A 20,772-nucleotide genomic window follows, 5' to 3' on the forward strand; every position below is an offset into this window, starting at 1 on the left:
CAAGTCTCGGAGAAACTTGATGAGTTTTAAAGATATCCGTGAAAATGATTATCATATCAAGACAATTGATGAGATGAATCTTGAATATCTTGCTATCACCAAGAATGTCTCTGGGCAGACATGTATTGTTGAAAAGTTCCTTGCTTTATCTTCGGGTCTGTATTGAACAAAGATTTGTGCAATTGAGGCACATTCTATAGTAAACCGGAAGTTTACTGATTCCAATACTTTCGTACTTTGGCATGATCATCTGGGACATCCAGGATCAATAATGATGAGATGAATCATAGAAAATTCAAATGGGCATCCATTAAAGAACTTGAAGGTTCTTTCGAATGGTGAATTTTCATGCAATGCTTGTTATCAAGGCAAGCTAATTGTGAGGCCATCGCCAATAAAAGTTAGGATTGAGTCCCTCGCGTTCTTGGAATGCATACATAAGGATATTTGTGGACCCATTCACCCACCCAGTGGGTTATTTAGATACTTTATGGTCCTAATAGATACTTCATCTAGATGGTCTCATGTGTGCCTTTTGTCATCTCGCAACTTAGGATTTGCTAAATTATTGGCACAAATAATATGATTACGGACACAATTTCTCGATAATCAAATTAAGTCTATTCGCCTTGATAATGCTGCAGAATTTTCATCCCAAGTATTTAATGACTATTGCTTATTGATTGAGATAAGAGTGGAACATCCTGTACCCAATGTTCACACTCAAAATGGTCTTGCTGAGTCATTAATTAAACGTCTACAGTTGATAGCAAGATCATTGCTTATGAAAATTAAGTTACCCACTTCTGTTTGGGGTCATGCAATTTTGCATGCTGCAACACTTGTTTGTCTTAGACCGATAAATTATCATAAATTTTCTCTGTTGCAATTGGTTTTGGGTCAAGAGCCTAATATATCTCATTTGAGAATTTTTGAGTGCGGTGTATATGTGCCTATAGCACCACCAAATCGCACCAAGATGGCCCCTAAAGAAGATTAGGAATTTATGTTGGGTTTGAATCACCCTCCATTATTCACTATGTTGAACCATTAACGAGAGATATATTCACTGCTCGGTTTGCAGATTGTCGGTTTGATGAGATAGTTTTTCCAAAATTAGGGGGAGATGATAGTGACATCAAAAGAGAAATTTTGTGAAAAAATCCATCACTATCTCATCTTGATCCACGTGCTTCTATTTGTGAGCAAGAAGTACAAAAGATTATTCATCTGCAGAAAATTGCAAATCAAATGTCGGACGCATTTATTGATTTGAAAAGGATCACCAAATCATATATTCCTGCAAAGAATGTCCTAATTTGAATTGATGTCTCTAAAGGATCATTCACTAGTGTCATGGTTAATGAATCTAAAGCACGCTTGAAGCGTGGCAGACTATTAGGTTCTAAGGATTGAAATCCTAGAAAAAGAAAAATAAATGGTCAAGATGACACTACGAAAGATCCTCATATGAAAGCTCAAGATTTGAGCAATGTTGATATTCCTGAAGGAATCAATGAGCCTGAGACTCAAGAAAATGAGGAACTATCCATAAATTCAAGTGATGTTGAAACTAATTTGAATCGATCTAAAATAGTAGTAGATCATGTCTTTGCATACAATGTTGCAACGAAAATCATGCAAGATAGAGAGGATCTTGAACCTCGATCTGTCAAAGAATATCGACAAAGAAATGACTGGCCAAAATGGCAAGAAGAAATTCAACCTGAATTGAATTTACTTGCCAAACGTCAAGTTTTTGGACTTATAACTCAAACACCTAATGGTGTTAAGCTTGTTGGCTATAAATGGGTTTTTGTGAAAAAAAAGAAATGAGAAAAATAAAATACAAAGGTATAAAGCACGCTTTGTTGCACAAGGATTTTTACAACGGTCTAGTGTCGATTATGATGAGACATATTCACCAGTTATGGACGCAATAACATTGAGTTATCTTATTAGTTTCACTATCCATGAGAGACTTGAAATGTATTTGATGGATGTGATAACAACCTATCTATATGGATCACTTGATAATGAGATATACATGAAAATTTCCGAAGGATTTAAAATACCGAAAGCATATAATTCAAAGTCTCGAAAAATATATTCCATTAGATTGCAAAGATCATTGTATGGTTTGAAGCAATTTGGACGCATGTGGTATAACCGTCTTAGTGAATATTTATCTAAAGAAGGTTATACGAATGATGAAATTTGCCCATGTGTTTTCATAAAGAAAACAACGTCGGAGTTTGTTATGCTTGATGTCTATGTCGATGACATAAAGCTTATTGGAGTGCCAATAGAGCTTCAAAAGGAAATTGATTACCTAAAGAAAGAATTTGAGATGAAAGATCTCGGAAAGACAAAGTTATGCCTTGATTTGCAAATTGAGTATTTGACAAACGGTATCTTTGTCCATCAATCTTCCTACACAGAAAAGGTGTTGAAACGATTCTATATGGATGGAGCACATCCATTAAGTACTCCGATAGTTGTTCAATCACTTGATGTGAATAAGGATCCATTCTGACCTCAAGAAAAGAATGAGGAACTCCTTGGTCCTGAAATACCATATCTTAGTGCAATTGGTGCACTAATGTATCTTACAAATACTACAAGGCCTGATATTGCCTTTTCAATAAATTTGCTAGTAAGGTATAGTTCTGCTCCTACTAGGAGACATTGGAATGAGATCAAATACATATTATGGTATCTAAAGGGGACTACCGATATGGGCTTATTTTATTCTAAAGATTGCAGTTCCGATCTTGTTGGTTATGCTGATGCTGGGTACTTATTTGACCCGCATAAAGCTCGGTCTCAAACAGGCTATGTATTTATATGTGGGGGTACTGGCATATCTTGGAGATCAATAAAGCAGTTTATCGTAGCCCTTTCATCGAATCACGCTGAGATTATAGTTATTCATGAAGCAAGCCGAGAACGTGTGTGGTTGAGGTCCATAATACATCTCATTCGAGAAAAATGTGGCTTAAAATGTGACAAAGTACCCACGATTTTATATGAAGATAATGCAGCATGCATAGCACAACTTAAAAGAGGATTCATAAAAGGAGATAGAACGAAGCACATTTTGCCAAAACTCTTCTATACACACGAGCTCCAAAAGAATGGTGATATTAACGTACAACAGATTCGTTCAAGTGACAATATGGCTGATATATTCACCAAGTCTCTTCCAACTGCAACTTTCAAGAAGATGGTGCACAAGATCGGAATGCAAAGATTCAAGGATGTTCTTATTAGGGGGAGCTAATACGCACTCTACTCTTTTTCCCTTACGAGGTTCTGTCCCACTGAATTTTCCTTGTAAGGTTTTTAATGAGGCGACTTATATACGTATTGTTAGACATTCAAGGGGGAGTGTTTGATATATATCAATTATAGTGAATATCTATCAAGATCTGTCAATATCTATTTGATGTCTATCAGGATTTGATGTATTTGTCTTTTAGTGTGAAACTAGGAGCAAATTTTCCCTATAAATAGAAGAGTTTCCTTCATTGTAAATCATCCCTCAAGAGAAATAACAATTATTCTTTGTTCTTTATTCTCCTTCTCTATTCTTTATTATTTTATAACATAATTTATAATCTATATCTATAATATATTAAAAGTGAGAAGACCCTTAGAAAAGTGATTTGAACTTTTTTGCTCTTCATTAAAAGCCTTCACTTTAGACAAAATCATCTTTTCGCTATTTGTATATTTAAAAATTAATAATTTTATTATTTTTTCTGATTTGGGACTTTGAAACCTGCTAAACTATAAATTAATGTTTGCCTTATTTAAAATATATGTAATTTAGGACTTTTACCTTATTTAAAATACATATAGTTTAGGATTTGCAAATATGGTAAATTTATATCCCCCACTACCATAAATAACTATCAATTTTAGAAGAGTAAGAATTCCAACAACAATAAGTTACCACAAATAGATATACTATACGTTTTTTTATAGGTTTTTTTTAGAGTTTGTTTTGCTTTTTGTTTAATACAAAATAGATGTGTTATTTTTTTTTTTTGAAAGAAAATAAAAAAAATTCCTTAAAAGGAAAATTACTCTTCTTCTTTCTATATTTTTTTCCTTCGAAACATTGTGACGGGATCTCCTGATTTTTCTATTCTTGCAACGGATGTTGAGACTGGCTCAGAAATTGTTCGTCTAGAGATTTCCCATGGACTAGTGCTATAAATTGAGTGTTATTGATGATATGTACCAGCTTCAATTTAGTCATTTATTAAAATATTGCTCTTTAGATGTTCTCGCACGTCTCTTTGGATTCAGGGCTGCTGTTAATCGAATTGTTAATTTGACAGAATCAACTATTGCTACTGGAAACGATGAAGGATGCATTAAGGTGAAGTTGGTTTATTATTTTTTTTCCTGACCAAAGAAGGATAAGTTAATTAGAGAATATGAAGATATAAATCCTTTTTCTTCAAATTTGGATTTTTCAAGTTAATAGTGAAATAGTCAATATTCTATCATTCAAATTGTACGGTGCTTGATACTTATTTTTCTCATTATACTATTTTAGATTGCTTCATTTACTATTTTAGAAAGTAGAAACAGTTTTGAGGTGAAAGGTTGAACAAACACCACCGTTGTTATTTTTGTAAAAAGGAAGTAGCAAAAGTTGGTCTGCCTTGTGCATTTTCTGGTTTCCATCATCATAATTTACTATGCTTTTGCCAGCAACTCTTGGTGCATGGAACCATAAAATTTGTTATTCTGTGAACAGGATTTTTGAGGAAGTAACAAAAACTCAAAGTGTTTAAAGCTTCAAGCCTCTGTGCCTTATATCTCAATAGTATAGTGCATGTGTAAATATCTCCTTCATGTTCTTCATAAAGAAAATTGCCCCTTCATGTTTATGGACTGTTGTTCACTCTTGCTTTTTATAGTTTAGTAGGTTTCAAAGTCCCAAATCACAAAAAATAATAAAATTATTAATTTTAAAATATAAAAATAATGAAAAGACTATTTTGTCTAAAGTGAAGACTTTTAATGAAGGACAAAAAGTTCAAATCACTTTTCTAAAGGTCTTCACACTTTTAATAGATTACAAATTATAGATATAAGTATAATTTTTTTTTTTTTAAGATGGTCATTTATTTTTGTATAAAAAATTGATTCGGTGAGTTGAGAATCTCAGAATTTGCTTGATTGCTTGTTTTTATTGTAGATATTTTAGTTGTGCGTGCATTATGATAAACGAATTAACTAGGTAAAACTTTTGTTTGTTGTGAACGAAATAAATAGTATATTGTAGGAGTCGAGAAGTGAAACGTTTCCTCTATATATCGTTGTCATTTAAATTTTAACTATTAATCATTTATGTATTGCATATTTATTTTCTATTTTTAGATCAAAGGTCAATTATGAAAAAAGATAAGTTGTTTTAGATAAAATTATTCATTCAACGAAGTAACTCGAATGATTAGTACTTTTATCTTCAAACAGTGTTATCAAAGGTGTAAGAGGGAGAGATTTGGAGTAACATATAAAGTTGTTGTCATGTAATTAGGAGGTCTCGAACAGGGCATACCTACGTGGTTTTCATTTTCGTATGATTTGTGTTTTGTCTTTTAAGTTATTATTTTAACAGAGATAGGAGTTGGGATGATGAGTTTCTTTTTATAGTTTGAGTCGAAGTTATATCGGAAATAGTCTTTCTACCTTTTGAGGTAGGGGTAAGATCTACTATCTCGAAATCCTACTTTATGGGATTATATTGAATACATTGTTGTGTTTTTATCTAGAATGTCAATCTTGAACTCAAAAATTTATATGATGTATTATTATGTTCTATAATAATTAGTAATTAGTCATGTTCCCTTTACTTTTCTTTTTTTTTTTTTTAATTTTTCCTTATTTTATCTACTTTCAATGCTTTCGTCGTTTAATCTTGACATTTTTTTTTATTGCACTAAATATGGTAATAAAGGACATGCAATTTACACTTTTAAAGTAACATATATATTTTTTTCGTTTTTAAGTACTTGTCCTTTTTGATATGTATATTTTTTAAGTAAAACTTTAACTAGAGATCGAGTAATTTGATTAAATTATCCATTTCAATCTAATACAGTGCATGTTCCTTTTGCATCACATTAATGTCCCTCCATATTTTTTGATGAAGGACAAAGGTTAAAAACTAATGATATCTTAATTTTCTAAAATGACAAGTGCTTCTTTAATTTTTTAGTTACATGATAAAATTTCGCACAATCATTAAGAAAAATTAATTAGGAGTGTAATTTGACTCATATACTCCTCATTAATTTTTGTCTATTTATGTGTCTATTAATTATAGAATAATTAATGCTAAGGGAAAACTTGAAAAAAAATTAATTCTTTCTTGATTTTTTAAATCGATCAATATTTGAAAACAACTATTTGCAATATACATGACAACTAAAAAGAAACGAAATATGTATTATGAATCATCTTTCTTAGTAATGAAGACAATATTTAGGAACAAAAGAAGTATTAAATAACATGAAGGTCGTTACCAAATTGAAGGTACTCGAAAAATTGTGATATTTAATTGACAAAGAGGTAATAATTCTTTTTTAGTCATATTATATTTTGCGTTATATTTTAAAAGTGTTATACTTAATAATGTAACGAATACACATCAATTTATTTTTCATGCATTTATTATTATTAAAATATTATATACACGTGCAACACACGTATACTAAACTAATATATATAAAAGAGAGTTTTAGTCAATCCTATGTGGCATGCCTTAGAGGCATCCAAATCTATTTATCTTTTTTGTGGTTTTTTTGGACATTAATTGAATTTTCTACTCTATTTAAATATTTATGTGTTTAAAGAAAACTAAAAAATCACTATATTTAACTCTATTAATTATATAATTAAAAAAATTATTTATGTGAATAAACAATGTACTGTAAACGTTTGAGGAGTCAGTTACAGTAGAATATAAAAAGATAGTGATTGATAATTGAATAATTAATTAATTGGCAATTAAAACTAATGAATGTGATATTAATGGTTAGGACAATTATCTTTTGTGATAGTTATAGAAAGAAATTCGTGTGTTTTGCAGGACTCCACTCCTTCTGACTTTCATAAACAATTTACTATATTTTTGGGTTAATTGTTTGGGCTGAATTGTATTAACAAACACTGATACTTTGCATCGAAAAAGGTAAGATTTATCCAGTTCAATCATTTTCTTTGTGATGTACTCCGTATATGATATTTTTTTTCTAGAGTCATATGATTTATTTTCTGTGGGGATTTACTATTTTTTATGGCACTATTATTTTGTTTGTAATATTAGTTTATTTATTTTATTATGATTTCTTTTATGGGTAGTGATGTTTGTGTACTGTTTGGGTATTCAAATTTTTCTGTTTTTATATTTTTCATATGACTAAGAAATATTCATAGTTGAAATCTTGAATTCTCATATTGGGATGTAAATGCTAGATTTAATATTTTACCTCCTAGACGTTTTGTAATTGTCTTCAGATTTTTCTTAGTTTTTTTTTTTTTTTTTTTTTTTTTTTTTTCTGTTAGTTTTTAGAAACAAATAGATATACTACATTTTATTATCAAATATATACATCTCTGAATTTAATATTTCTCTTTTTTACATTTTTTTTTTTCAAGTTTGTAAAGAAGATCGAGTTCATAAAATTGCAGGTTTGGAAGTGGTCGGGGGTGAGAGTTAGGGGAGGAGGTCTCCGCTACAAGTTTGATATTGGAGTATGTTCGAACCTCTGAAGAGAAGGAGCAACATATGATTGAGGTTGAGACCTAAAGGAGAATACAATTTTTTATCTATTTATCTTCTCCTTTTTATTTTATATTTTATATATGCTTTAGTTTAAAATTATTTTATTATAGTTCCTTCATTTAATCTTTAATATTAATATACATTGTTTTAAATTGATTTTAGGTATTTTGTTGAGGAAATTTTGAAAAGACGTCAAGAGAATTCAATATTAGTTACTTCATGTATCTGTTTTTTTTTTTCTTTTGGTTGTTTTTGTATTTCGCTTAATTCTCTTCCTTTTTCTTTTTATGTTTTTTAATTAGAATTGCAACTTTATTTTGTAAACTTGTAGGTTGAGTACTTTGGGATATAAGAAATATTTGGTTAAGAGTAAATATAATATAAAAAAGAAATATATTAATGGATAATGAAGTACAATTCAATGAATAAACACTATTTTTATTTAATTTCTCATTTGATTTGATGTGAAAAATTGAAATTAGAAAACTATTAAAAAGGAAAAGGATCATTTCTTTTTAAATGAAATAAAAAGAAAAATAGTTTAAATAAATTAAAACAGATAGAGTATATTATAAAGTTCATTCTCAAATTTTATTTCTTATTTACAAGAATAATATTACTATTTTTTGTGAAAGTTTCTTTTCATTTTAAGGAACAAAAGAGTTAAATTAATTCAGAAATACAAAGCATCTTTAGAATCCGGAACCAAAATATACACTATAACTAAAAAAAGTATCAATATATGTCATATATAAAAAATATAAAAAAAGCACCAAAATAGGCTTGGTGCACTTAATAAGTGCACAATCCATTCTTTTATGGAATGTGCACTTATTAAGTGCACAATCTCTTTATTTATAAACTGTGCACTTATTATTCATATTATTTATAGATTGGGCACGATTATTCATTTTTTTAAAAATTGTGCATTTTTTTAGTGCAGAATTCATTTATTTATAGATTATGCACAATATATTATTTTTGATTGTGCATATTTTTAGTGCACAATTCATTTATTTATATAGTCCACTTTTTTGCAAAATACTGAACAATTTGATGAAAAAGAAATTTAATTAAACGAATGCATATGATTAGACTTATATTGTTTATCTTGGTTAGTATATATGCAACGGGAGATTCCGCTCCATAGTAGAGAAAAATAAGTTGAAAGACCTCAATTGTTTAATTAAAAAAAAGCGATAAGTGGATCTCACAATATTATTAAATTAAAAAGGATAAAATCATTTAAATAATTGAAACGATTGTTGGGACAATTAAAGTTATTTGATGACTTTGTTAGTTGTCTCAATAACTATCGAAATTGACTATCAAAGTTGTCGAACAACTTCGATAGTTATTGAGACAACCTTTTTAGTTGTTGAAACGAAAATATATAAAAAAAAAAAAACTGATTTTTTTTCTGTCCATTTTACCTAATTCTTAAAACTTAAAGTATCCTAACTTAATTGACAAATTTGTTTGTCCCTTTTAATTCAAAATCATTCCATAGTAATTTACTTTTAGTATTTTTAGTTTTATATTTTTTTTCATAAGAAATATTTATTTATTTTTATATATAAAATTTTTTAATTTTTTTTCTATTCAATTTCTAAGTGGCTTATAATTTGATTGATCATATTTAAAATCAAGTATTTTCAAGAATTGATTTTTACTCTTCACTCCTTATTAATGAATATTTGAAGATTAAAGTATACTTAATTATGACCTAATTTTGTAAAGCATAAATTTAGAGAATAAATTTTGTAGAAAAATAATTTGTAGATTATGAAGTTCTTAAGAAAATATTTTGAAATTTAACTTATACGTGGGTCACCAATTAAACATATGCCTCTAATGACTTTGCAGAACATAATTTACATGGCTTATATTATAATACAAAATATGAATTTTTATTACAAATTCTTTTTGATATAAATATTTTAGATCACTTTTTCATTACTTAAAATATTAAAGGACAAAATAAGTGCACAATCATGCAAAAAAGTGGACAATATAAATAAATGAATTGTGGACAAAAAAGTACACAATCAAAAATAATATATTATGCACTTTTTTAGTGCACAATCTTTAAAAAAATGAAAAAAAAAAATAGATTGTGCACTTAATAAGTGCACAATGTAAACTTTAACTTTTTTAACACCGTCAGATGTCTTCCGTTGCAAAGTTAAAGGTATTGTGCACTTATTAAGTGCACAAAGCCTATTTTGGTGTTTGTTTTTTTATATAGCATACATTGATATTTTTTTTAGTTGTAGGGCATATTTTGATCCCGGACTCACATCTTTACATACACATATCATCTAATTTAAAAGTTCTTATAGTTGTATTTCTTCTAAATCAGCTTGTAACCATATATATTTAGCTTGAATTATATAAAACACACTTAATACTTAGAATATTTATTGATGATTTAACTAACTTATAATTTGTATCATTTATGTACATAAAGAGCTATTTAAAATCTTCTATCCCAATTATATTTTGAATAAATTTTTCAGATATTATTTTTTATGACTGCGCGAACCGCGGCTAAGTTTATCATATTATATTTGATATGAAGAGTTACCTATTGTCTTTAAAGTCAACATAATTTGATAACCAACATGGATTGTGGTGCAGTTGATGAGGCTACTCCACCCTTAACCAGAGGTCGAGGGTTCGATCCTGGGTATGGAGAAAACTCTGTTGGGAGCAATGCCACCTTAATGGGTCCTACAACGCATAATTTAAAGGCTCAAGAGAAATAACAATTACTTATAATTTGTATCATTTATGTACATAAAGAGTTATTTAAAATCTTCTATCCCAATTATATTTTGAATAAATTTTTCAGATATTATTTTTCATGACCGCGCGAAGCGCGGCTAAGTTTATCATATTATACTTGATATGAAGAGTTACCTATTGTCTTTAAAGTCAACATAATTTGATAACCAAATTATGTTAACCAACATGGGTTGTGGTGCAGTGGATGGGGCTACTCCACCCTTAACCAGAGGTCGAGGGTTCGACCTTGGGTATGGAGAAAACTCTGTTGGGAACGATGCCACCTTAATGGATCCTGCAACGCACGATCCGGATTAGTCGGGGCTCCAATGCAGGTACCGGACACCGGATGAGAAACAAAAAAAAACCATAATTTGATAGTTATTGACACTGTCAATATCAAATGAGCATAAAAGGCCAGACACAGGAGTGGAAGTAAGTTGGCTAGCTCACCCCATCAGTTATATAAACTTTAGGGATAGCGATGAGGCCATAGTCTTTCAAGCAAAAACCACAAAAAGCCCCTAGCCTGGTCAGGTTAGGACAACATTCATCTGGAATCCACACTCTATACATACTTGATTCTTGTTCAACTTTTAATTCTTTCATATTTGACTGATGAAAAAAGTTTAATGACTAATTTTAAAAACTAAATTACAACATATGTACATAGCAATATCCTAATAATTACTATTAGATTCTCACTAATAGAACAATATAAATGCAAACAATAGAAAACATTTCAAGAGCAAAAAAAAAGTTGGGATATTTTATATTTAGCTATGATGGCAATCCAGGCAATGTAATTTCTTATTGAGACGTTAGCTTCATGAAATTTTAACCCTCTAAAATACCCATCAGGTTTAGAGGTTGTCTCGTCGTGGGATGACTCACGAGGTGTGATTTTCAACTTTGAACTTTTCGTAAATGTTTAAGTCATATACATCAACATCATCGATGTCATGAATATTTTTTATAACTCAAAAGTCCCTGAATATCCACCCTGATTTTGTCATCAATTTACCCTGCACCAATTGACTAAGAATCCAATTGGCAATTGATACTTTTCTTCTTTTTATAAATTCTTACATTGTAGGTCACTAATTAAAAATTATTTTAATAAATAACAATTCAGTAAAATAGATTTATTATCCATATCAAGTGGCATTTTACCTATATATATAATATAATTTTTCCTTGGTGTTCATTTGACCAACCTCAGCACGTTGTAGCTCCGCCCCTGCGTTTCGACGTCATGTGGATGTCGGTATGAGAACCACACTATATTTGGGCAATCCATTTCTTAAATTTGGCGCACAATCGATAGAGTAATTTGGTAGAAACGCTCATGATTTCTGTAATCAAAACAAGGTTAAGGTGAAATTGGAGATATGGAATGTATCTAGCTTGTATATAGAAATTTCTCTGTTAGTTATTTTACTTTTATCTCCTTTTGTATTCTCCTCCTTGAATACCTTGTATGTATTCCACATAATGTCTTATAATTTAAACATATAACTCTATTTTTAAATATTTGAATTATTTTTAGCTGAATTTTAAAACTTAGATCACAAAGAATTCAACCTCTAGATCCACACCCTAATCGGACGCCCCATCTAAGTCCGAGCAACCTAAGTTTTATTTACTATTTTGCAATATCTTTTATATACACAAGCAAGATGAAGCATTCTATCATCCAAATGTTATGTGTACAGTGTATTAATCAAGCATAGAAAAGTATAATGTTAAGTGTCATAAGCAATTCTGGAATGTAATGTCATTCTCACCTGAGCGGTTTTAGGATACGAACATCCACGGGTTGGTTTCCAATGTTTTCTTGTTCTTGTTGAATTTGTGTAGCAGATGCATCGAGTTCAGGATTGCACCATCTTAAGTCAATCAGTTGTAATGTGTGGATATCTGCAAACTCAATGGGTAAGTGTCATAAGCAATTCTGGAATGTAATGTCATTCTCACCTGAGCGGTTTTAGGATACGAACATCCACGGGTTGGTTTCCAATGTTTTCTTGTTCTTGTTGAATTTGTGTAGCAGATGCATCGAGTTCAGGATTGCACCATCTTAAGTCAATCAGTTGTAATGTGTGGATATCTGCAAACTCAATGGGTATCTCTTTCAAATAATGGCAATTGCTAAGTATGAGGCGCTCAAGGACAAGAAAATTGTCACTTGTGGCGTTCAAGTACTTGAACTGATTGCTGTCAATTTGCAAAAGCTTCAACCGATTAAATCCCCCTGCAATCGGATACCATTCTTCTCCACGACAAGCGTTAAACATCAGCTTCAGCACCTCAAGGTTAGGTAACTCAGCTATGATGTCCAAGTACGGCCAACTTAGATAAGTTCTTTCCAACTTTAACCTCTTGAGCGTTGCAGGAAAAGCTTTTGCACTTGGAACGATCGCTGGCGAAACGCCAGTAGAAAATAATGTTAAACTCAATGTTTCAAGTTGCTGCAGATGGACAAGATTGTTGAGAAGTCCAGAATTTTGAAAACTTTCATAGTCATCCTCATCTCCTTTGATTCCTAACTTTTTAACATTCTGAATCCCTGAAATAACCTCCTTCGTGCAGCAACATGGAGACAAATTAGAAATTGTTTGTATGTTTGAAAAACCCAAGAGTCTTGCTTTGTCAACAGATCCATTTGGGCGATTTGGCAAATAAAATTTGTTCAGTTTGAGATGCCTTAATTGCATCAGTTCCCAAATTTTCTTAGGAAAAGTTATATCTGATCGAGCATACCCGTTAACAATGATTGTCTGCAGATTCCATAACCTGCAAATTTCTTGAGGTACGTCAAATTTCTCACGGCAGAGTAATGATAGGTACCTCAACCAGATGAGGCTTAGTATCTGTAGAGGGAAAATACCAATCCTTATGTGACTCAAGTCTAAGATTTTGAGAATCTCTGATTTGAGAATAAAAGTTGAAGAACGACGACCAGAAAAGAAAATAGAGCGGGTTCGTTTCAACAGATTGTTGTTGTCATCATCTCTAAACTGACGATGTCCAGGGGTAAGAAGGGCCCTATAAAGACCATAGTGAAAATCACTAATTTCATCATCAGTCCAGCGTTTAGAGGGCTTCATGCTATGGCTACTGAGAGATTGGCACTCTGAAGGGACATGACTTGCATCTGATTTTTCGAGCACAATGTCGTTCATGATGAAAACATTTCCCCTTTGAACTTCTCTCAAGCACAAGTCATATATATTAGATCATGAACCTTACGCGATCTAATTTTTGTTTCATCTAGACTTTTCTTGGTGACGAGAACTAGACATTTGTTGATAAGATACTGTAAACACTTCTCAGCCTCTCCTTCCAAGTCTTTTTCCAAATTCAGGAACCCTTCAGCCATCCATAACCTCATCAAATTCGTCACTGGAATCTCAGTGTCTTCTGGAAATATTCCAAAATACAGAAGACATGCTTTTAGATCGCTGGTCAAGTGACCGAAACTCAACCCAAGCACATGTGCACATTGTTCATCAGGATCATTTGTGACAAATGACTTGACATCTTTAGCAACACTTTCCCAATCTTCTATTGTCATTTTAGATTTGAGAAGCCCCGCAACCACCAGAATAGTTAGAGGTAACCCGTGACATTTCTCTGCAATTCGCTTTCTCATAGTCTCAAACTCAGATGGTAATGCTTTGTTTGCAAATGCACTTTTAAAAAGGTTCCAACTCTCATCTTGATCCATGAAGTCCATCTGCAAAGAAAGATTCTCTGTACCAGCATAACAAGCTACTTCAACGTTACGGGTCATCAACAATATTCCACTCCCATTGTTTTCATTTGGAAAGCATAGTCTCACATCATCCCATGATTCACTTTTCCACATGTCATCCAATACAATTAAATATCTCTTGCCCTTTAAACTCTTTTGAAGCATGTCTGCCAGCTCTGCCTCACTACCCATGCAAAATTTGTCACCCTTTGTCGAACGCAAAAGGCTCAGCAAAATTTCCTTTACATTGTGCTGTTGAGATACAGTAGCCCAGGCACGAACATCAAAATGATGTAGAATGATACATCATTGTAAATTTCTTTTGCTAAGGTTGTTTTACCTATGCCTCCCATCCCAACAATCAGGATGACTTTGGGTTCACTAGAGTAGCTTCTTGTCAGATGTTCTAACAACCATTTCCTTTGATCATCACGTCCAACCATATTGATCTTAACATTCAGAATATCATTTGTTGAACTTGAAAAATGTTGAACCAATGATTCCTCTGATACTCGTTTGCCTTTATCTTGGATCTTTGTCGACTCTTTGCAGATACAATCAATGTCCTCTGCTACTTGTTGCAGGCTATCAGAAAGCTTCTCATGTGCCTTTTTTCTCAGATTTTCATCATTTGCCAATACAACTTCAGTTACTCTTAGTTGAATTGTGTGTTCAACAACTGTTGCAACCTCTACTTTCAAATCTCTCATTTCCCCAGAAATATTGTTTTTCTCAAAATCTTGAAAAATACTGCGAGGGAACTAACTTTTTCATGAAGATTGCAAAATTCTTCTCTGTGATTACAAGTTAGAGATTGCATTGGCGAATTGGGTATCAAGAGTGATTTTATTGTTCTCATAAGAGAAGCCACACTTGCATGAGCCATATCAACTATATTCCCTGCTGTCCTTTGCTATTATGACCTGATTGCAAGAGGTCAATGGTATCAGAAAACATGATTTGAAAAGTTGCAAAAAGGGAGGCTAAATTAAATAAGATCAGGTAATTTATTAGTCTTAATCATGAGATTGAGTCCCAAATCGCCGAGTTAAGGAGCATTAAGCCTCTTTATATTATCTTCGGCAATCCTCGCATTTACAGCTAAATTTATCACAGTAGAATCCCATTCACTTATAATCCAGAAGGGAAGTAGAATTTCAGTGCAGATATAAAAGAAGACTTCAGGGAGATTGAGCATGTAAGGTAATATTCTTGTTAATCATTGTCATAGAAAGGCTAACTTAATGTGCAAAAATAATTAAACTCTCATTAAGCGAAAAATAAATAAATTATGGTTTAGAACCCATAGACTAAAATTCCTGGCTCGGTCTCGCTTACTTGTTAATTTTTCTTAGGATTATGTTTGGATCTACTGCAAAATATAGACACCTATTATATGTTTATGGTGCCGGAACTCTTTAAAAATGATGCCACACCCTTGACTGATCCTCAAAAAATACAGAACTTTTGAAGTATTCGACCATGCAACAGACTACATCTTTGAAGGATTCGAACAACATAACTGTATATAGTGCTAAGGAGCTAAATTATACATTGATAAGCCACTACAAGTGTTATGTTACCCTAAAAGTTTAATCAAATAATAGTAATTAAGGGAAACTAACCTTTCAATGACAATACGAGCAAAGAACAAAATGTGAGTGGCTGAAATGATATGTGCAGAATTTATCTTGCAAAATGGGTGCACTTTTGGTCCTCATCACAAAGAATACACTTTTAATTAAAGGAACAGTAATAAACAACAGAGCATCTCAACTCCATTATCTTGCAGCCTTAAAGAGATTGCTAAGTTGGGTTGGGTGGACATTCGGTTTATTCGGTTTAATTGTTGAATATCTGTTCGGTTTTTCGATTTTTGGATTGACGAAAATGAAAATCAGAACCAAACCAAAATTATTTCGGTTTTTACAAATTCGGTTCGGTTATTTCAGATTTTTATTTGGGTTTTAAAAATTAAAGTAGTGAGCATTTAAAATTAATGATTTTTCTAGAAAAATAATCTCTTTTTTAAACCTATTTTTCATTCTCAAATATAATTAATTCAACACGAATGAAATAATCATAAATACTGACCTCATTGAGTCATCGCCGTTGGCGTGAAGGCAGTGGCCGCACTCGGTAGCGATTGCCGACGGCAGTGACGAACTGAGCAAATGAACTGAGAAAACGACTGTCGTTGGCGATGTTGAAATTTCAAATGAACTGACGAGGATGGTTAAGCGTCGCTGCAGCTTTCACGTTAATGTTAAGGTCTAAAGCAAAGTAGTCTATTAGGATCTAGGGTTACTAAATGATTATAATTTATATATTTATATATTATATCAGATTATATTATATTTTTACTATATTTACATATATATTAAATTATATATATATATATATATATTATAATATATTATTTATATAATTTCGATTTTTTGGTTTATTCGATTTTTTTTTTGTAAATCCAAAAATCAAACCGTTTAATCAAATTTCTAAAATTTGAAATCGAAATCAATCCGAAAAATCGAAAAACCAAACCAAAATTAAATTTTGATTTAATTTTTCGATTTTTTGAGTTAAACTAAAATATGTCCAGCCCAATTTGATGAAAATTATTTAGAAGAGTATTGACACGTTCAAAATCGATGGTTGGCATCGACTTATAGCCTGTTTGGCCAAGAGTTTAAAAAAAAATATTAAGTGCTTTTGAGACTATTCATATTCTCAAAATATTAAGTGTTATTGAGGAATTCACTCGAACTATGAACGTTTGTAGATTCTAGTATGCAAATTTCTCTTTAAGTGCCTTTTCCAATCAAAATATTACTAGCTAGGTAGGAAATATTGAAACTATATTATTTAATAATACAATGATTGTACGTCGAATATTCAATTATAATTATATATTAGCTATTGATCTAAATATTAAATAATAAAAAAAGATAATCATACATTAATTATCGAGAGAAATATCAATTACCCCCTATAGTTGTCACGTTTTATTCATGCTACATTTGAACTTTGAGTTGTCTTAAGTAACCCCCCTCCCCACTCCAAAAAAAAAAAAAATTGTTGTTTTAGTACGCCGTGTGACCCTTTTTGGCCTACGTGGCAAAATGTGTGATTTCAAACTTCATAACATGTGTGATGGAGTTAATTTTTTGCTAAATCAGCATCTTTCAACGGTAAAAAACGAAAAAAAAAAAACATTTTTCTTTAATTTTTTAAAAAACTTCAATTATTTTTCTTCCTATTTATTATCTCTCTTCCTCCATCGCTTCTAAAATATGAAAAAAAAATATATTTCAATTGCTTCTATTTTACCTACTTAAATTAAGGTATGCATCGACGGGTTCAGTTTGATTTTTTATATTATTGGTTCAGTATATCATTTTTTGATTTTTAAATACGCTAAATCAATAACCAAACCAATAAGATACTTTCTTATCGATTTTTGGTTTATCGATTTTTAGTCCTTAACAATTCAATTTTCTATTTAACGAATAAAAAAATACTCATAAAATAGCAAAAAAAATAACTATAATGAAAAGAAACCGAATCTTAGTTGCAACCAAAATATATATATATATATATATATATATATATATATATATATAAAATCTTATTGGGTTATCGGTTTACCCAATAACCCAATAAAAAAAATTGAAATCGAACCAATAACCTAATGATTTTTTTTTATATAAAATCATTAAAAGATCGTTAACCCAATAACGATAAATCAATAACATTTTTATCGGTTCAATTTTTGTACACCCCTAACTTAAATTGTGATTTCTTACTCCATTAATTATAATAGAAAACGTATTTGTGCATGTGAGTCTCCTAAAAATTCTAATCGAAACAGTAATCGGAAACTACTATGAAACACTAACTGAAAAAACAATCCCATATTCTTAACGCAAAAAAAATAAAAAACATAATTTTTTTAGATAATAGCTTACTTGATCGATGGAAATTCAACCTTTTTCACTATTTTGGAGCAGAGGAAAACTCAAAAACACAATTTTTTTTGAGAGAAATTGAATAATTAAGGGTAGAAGTGGGTTATTTTTTGATATAGGACAAATATGAGGAAAGTGGATGGTATTTATCCACGTGAATAGGCACATAAACAGTTTATTCCACGTGTACGTGCATGTTTTATACGTACAGTCTTTGGACCACAAATGGAGCACACAACCTACTAAATCAACAAGTTTGGGAGGGGGAGGTATTTAAGACGACTTAAAGTTCAGATGTACCATGAATAAAACGAGACAACTTCAGGGTAATTAATACTTCTCTCTTAATTATATAATAATTATACATCAAAAAGATAATTATACAATGATTACACATCAAATATATTTATTCTTACCCCTATAAAGATGTAATTAGAATCAAGCTACAATCACTCAAACTATTAATCTGGCCAATAAAAGTAAACAACTTATAAAAGTTGGATATATTGGGGTTATCAGAATAAAATAAGACTATTTTGAGTTTAAAACTTAAATGGGTTGCAAAAAACAAAGCAAAAGATTAGGGGCAAGTGGGCGGGCCCGATCCAGCCCGGTCTGGCCCGATCCGGCCCTAGTACCTAACCTGGCTCGGTTTGACCCGGCCCGATAAGCCCTAGGGCTTTAGGGTTCCGGGTCCCGGGTCGGTTATTTTGTTAAAATGGGCCCGGCTAACCCGGCCCGGACCAAGCCCGATCCAGGCCTGTCGGTTAACCGGCCTGGCCTGGCCCGGCCCGAAAAAATTAAAAAAAAAAATATTTTGGATTTTGGGCCAAACTAGCCGTTGGCCCAACGACTATATAGCCGTTTTTGGGTCCAAATGGCTAGTTTGGGCCCATTTATTAAAAAAAAAAAAAAAACTTTAAAAAATATTTTTTAATCCCAAAAAAAAATCTATAAATACCCTACAACTTCAAATCATTTTTCACACAATTTTTCACTCTCTCAAATCTCATTCTCTCTCAAATCTCAATTCTCAATTCTCAAATATTCAATATATTTAATTTCTTAAAGTGTTCACTTTAATTTTTTAATTTTTCGTTTACAAAATACGAGCGGAAGTTTCTAAACGCAACTTCGGATACTTCCAAAATTTGGTATTGTCGTTCCATCTCTTACGTTTAATTTTTATTTATTGTATTAATTGTTTAATATTTAATTTTATTATATTTGTGTATTTTGAATATTTTTAGATTAATTTAATTTATATTATGCATAAATTAAGAAACCTCGCTACTAAAGGTGTTAAAATTTTTTGTCCCGGAAGCAGTAGTAGTAGTAAAAAGCGAATTACTAGCGGTAGAGGTAGTTCAAGTAATAGATATACCCGTGTGCCTTCGCCTCCGGTACCGCTTGGTACACCTTTTGAGGAAAAAATAGGTATAGGTGCTCACGATATGGATTATGTAGAAGCTCAGAAAAATTACGGTATAGAAGAAGAAAATGAAGTAGATGCGGTTAATTTAGACGAAGATAATGAAAATATTGCTGAGACACCCGCAGTAGGAGATGCTAACGTTAGATCTGAATCAGTTAATCTCCCTTCCCGTCCTCCCAGTGTCCCAAAACCTCGTAAAAGAACTAGTATTGCATGGCAATTTTTTGAACGTATATCAGATATTGAGGTGCAATGCAATATTTGTCAACAAATACATAAGCATAGAAGTGGAGGCAAGCAAGGGGGTATGGGTACGTTAATGAGACATGTAGCTGAAGATCACAAAAGAGAGTTAAATATTGCAAAAGGTGGTGGGGATGTTGGTGGGTCAACGCAAACTAGAATGGACCCAGCAACCGGTCACGTAGCGAAGAAGTATAATAAATTGAGGGACAGGGAAGAAATAGCTAAAATGGTAGCTGTGAGTTGTTTGCCTTTTAGTTTTCCTTCTTCTGATGCCTTTATTCGTTATATACAAGCAATTTATAATCCTATGTTTAATGGTATTCCTAGAACTACTGGTCGGTCTGATATTTTTAGACTCCATTCACAATATTGTTTTTATTTATCAACATTGTTAAAAAATATTCAATGTAGATTGTCCCTAACTTCTGATCTTGGTCGTGCTGTAAATAAAAATGATTATTTAACCGTTACTTGTCATTGGATGGATAGTAATTTCGTGATGCAAAAACTTATTCTTGCTTTTTTATATGATGAAGATCGTAAATATACTGGACAATTTATTGCTGATTCTATTGTTAAAATTGCCTGATATTATGGTATCGAAAATAAAATTTTATGTATTGCTTTTGATAATGCTTCTAACAACAAGACTGCTATAACAAAAATAAAATCTACGCTATCTCTGCCCTTGCCTGAAATTTTTCATATTAAGTGTGCATGTCATATATATAATTTAATTGTAAAAGATGGTCTTGACTTTTTTGAGCTTTAT

General features: G+C 31.4%; 1 pseudogene; it reads right to left on the bottom strand.

Annotated features, from left to right (window-relative positions):
* Positions 1 to 11,639: 11,639 nt before the first annotated feature.
* LOC107844962 lies at positions 11,640 to 16,106 on the bottom strand (annotated as a pseudogene).
* Between the last annotated feature and the right edge of the window lie 4,666 nt (positions 16,107 to 20,772).

Source organism: Capsicum annuum, chromosome 10 (assembly GCF_002878395.1).
Source record: "Capsicum annuum cultivar UCD-10X-F1 chromosome 10, UCD10Xv1.1, whole genome shotgun sequence".
Lineage (NCBI taxonomy): Eukaryota > Viridiplantae > Streptophyta > Magnoliopsida > Solanales > Solanaceae > Capsicum > Capsicum annuum.